Source organism: Salmo trutta, chromosome 15, assembly GCF_901001165.1.
Source record: "Salmo trutta chromosome 15, fSalTru1.1, whole genome shotgun sequence".
NCBI classification, from domain to species: domain Eukaryota; kingdom Metazoa; phylum Chordata; class Actinopteri; order Salmoniformes; family Salmonidae; genus Salmo; species Salmo trutta.
The window spans coordinates 22,829,199-22,832,333 of record NC_042971.1 but is presented as its reverse complement, the minus strand read 5'-3'; positions in this window follow the sequence as shown (position 1 = coordinate 22,832,333).

Here is a 3,135-nt window from a genome sequence, read left to right as displayed (position 1 = left end):
TGTAGTGCAATACTGCCACCTACTGCACTGGAGTATATCGCAAAGCAGAGGGTCCTTGGTTCAATCAGATATGTGATCATTGGTTCACTCAAGAGATGCGGTCATATCTGTCTAGCTCCCGCCTATCTTTTCTTTGGATTGGTGGATATTTAAATGATAAGGCCCGAGAAGCCAGTGTTTGGAGGATATATTATGGCACGGGTGTTGTAAGGCCCAAGACGAAGTCGAGGGCCGGCAAACCGTGCCAATATATCCTCCGAACACTGGCTTCGAGAGCATTATCACTTTTATACAACGGGTTACCAACATATGATTGACATATTTTTTTGTTGTTGTTGATTTTATTAATTCTATTTCATACTTCCGCAAGATATTGTCCCGACACAAATCTAGGGTTGTTACACGAGACGGTTGGTCGTTCCTTCTATCGGTTTGGTTGCCAGAGACGTGACCCTGTCAGTCTTTTTGTTCTGTATCAATGGACGCAACCCAGTTGTTCTTTCTAAATGTCCCATTGTCATACTGGCTAGCAACGTTCTAATCCCTTGCTTGCTAGCTAGCCAACTACGGCTAATTTACAGTCACGTCAAACAGTGCAGACAGAATAACAAAAGTAGCTGCATTTGTTTAAACTGTATTGTAGTGACATTTATTTGGATACATCCATAACAATGAACTAATGAGGCGCGATTTTGCCTTGAATAGAAAATGTGCTCACTTGTCAGGACACTGTTGTTCAGAGGAGCTAGCCAACAACACAGCTAACACAGTCACTTCAAACTGAAGCTGGAAAGACTGCAAACTAGCTGCACTTAGTTTTGTTTCACCTTTTTTTCAATTGACATGTCTTTGTATATAATAATAAAAATGATGCCAGCTGATTCAAGATTTGGACTGGCTGAGAAAAGCTGAAAACCTGTCTGTCTCGTCCCGACAGACGAATTACTATGGGCCAGCTGGAGTTGAATATTTGAATATTGAAACAATGTTGCAAATGTTGGTGAGACAGACAGCAAGGTTTATACAATTCTCTGCTGTTGAAAACTAAATGTTATTCTAAAATAAATGTGAGATAATGTCTAGATGTTTTTTATAGTGGAGATCAAGTGTATAACTTCCCTGCCTGGGTTGATAAAACAGTGGATTGCGCATTCAAATGGAACAGAGTAAATAGGCATTTTCATGTCATAGATTTAGCTGGTAGTAATTTATGGAATAGACACTGGCTGGAACACGGTTTTAACCAATCAGCATTCAGGATTAGACCCACCCTTTGTATAAATCTCATTAGAAACTGGGTGGTTCAAGCCCTGAATTCTAGTTGGTTGACAGCCATGGTATATCAGACCGTATACCACAGGTACGACAAAACGTTTATTTTTACTGCTCTAATTTACGTTGGTAACCAGTTTATAATAGCAATAAGGGGTTTGTGGTATATTGACAATATACCACAGCTCAGGGCTGTGTCCAGGCACTCCGCATTGCACTTAAGAACAGCCCATAGCCATGGTATATTGGCCATATAACACACCTCCTCGGGCCTTATTGCTTAATTATTGTAATCCTTTTTTGAATATTTAATGAGGGTTGTTGAACCGTTTGTATTCAATGGAGAGAGATGCTATGCTAATAGCCTCATATCCTGAATATGCAGAGCCATCTCGAGACAACTCCAATATAAAGTGGGGTTTTTTCTCAAAGTTTCCGGGCTGTCATGTGTCCTACTTATCTGTACACTTGTAACAACTTAAGCATTACGAAAATTATATTTTATCAAAGAAACCTCACATTCATTTTTTTGATGAACAAATTCGACACTCTCATTGACCTCCATACATGTTTGTGGGTGAAACAATACCACCTGCTGGAGGGAAAAATGTTTTCAGCCTTGTTGGGCCTCTGCTGGTACCCAAGCTAGTGGTTCAGTGGAATACTGTAGGCTGTATTAGGCTGTTACCTACCTAGAACGAGACTACAGTGTTTTTAAAAATCTCATTATTGATTTGTCTGAAACTGACCAAACTAGCATAATGTGCAACACACACACATCATATATTGAGAATCTTACATAGCTAGTTCATATTAAACAATCCAAATGATTTAATAAATTCAAGACTAGTTTGGATGTATAAAGACAATTAGGGATCATAGTATGATACTTTACAGTATCTGTACAGTAGTTCATGTTTTAATAATTTTTATAAGACTGTGTATTATGAAGAACCATGTAAATGTATTACAAAGGCTCTGCAGAGATATCTACTCATTCAATCCCACTCCAGTGAGATTCACTCCAACCATGAAATATAGGTTTCCATGGTTACATTAGGAGCTATGTTAAGGGGTGCCTCAGTGCCTCTTGATTCTGCAGTAGTCTCCACCTTTATTTTCCATTCACCATGTTGCAAGATAGTGCCATCTTAGGAATAGGGCTGTGCTGCAGTTCTAGTGTTTGAAATCACACAAATAGGGGAACCAAGTATTTTTTGCAACAGCACTGAGTCACCTTGCTGTGGGTTTCAAATGTTGTGATTTATTGAAACAAAAAATATCAGCACAGCTCGCACTTACCTGGTCATCCTGATGGGGGTGCATTGCAGATCTTGAGTTGTTCAGGAGTTGCCAGGGCTACAGATTTAATCCTTGCAAGAGTATCCCCAGTGACATATTGTTCTCGGTACAACCTGTTACCTTGACAACATGATTTGATCATTCTAGTCCACCACTACCTTCTCCCACAAAGGGGATCAAATATTTTGACAAAGCCGGATAAGACTGCGGTTTGCCGGGAATGTCTTGAAATATATGGTACCGCCACACTTGCTTCCAGGGTTTTTTCTGGGTCAAAATGGGGCTTAGGTGGTGGGCATGGCGGTGGCTTGCCCAGTGGTGTGTCGCTAACCGCAAATTGTAGAGGCAACCTTGTTGGCCACAGTGACAAAATGTAGCTGTTTTAAAGATAATTTCCTGCAATTCTTAAAATTTTGCCATGGCTTATGCTATCTGAGACTCAAATATTATAACAAAATCAATGGAGGCCCATGGCATGACAAAAATACTCCTGAATGCATAATTATTGGACTTTTTTATTTAGGTATTTTTTGGCTCTCTTTTCTACGTACTTTATATCTT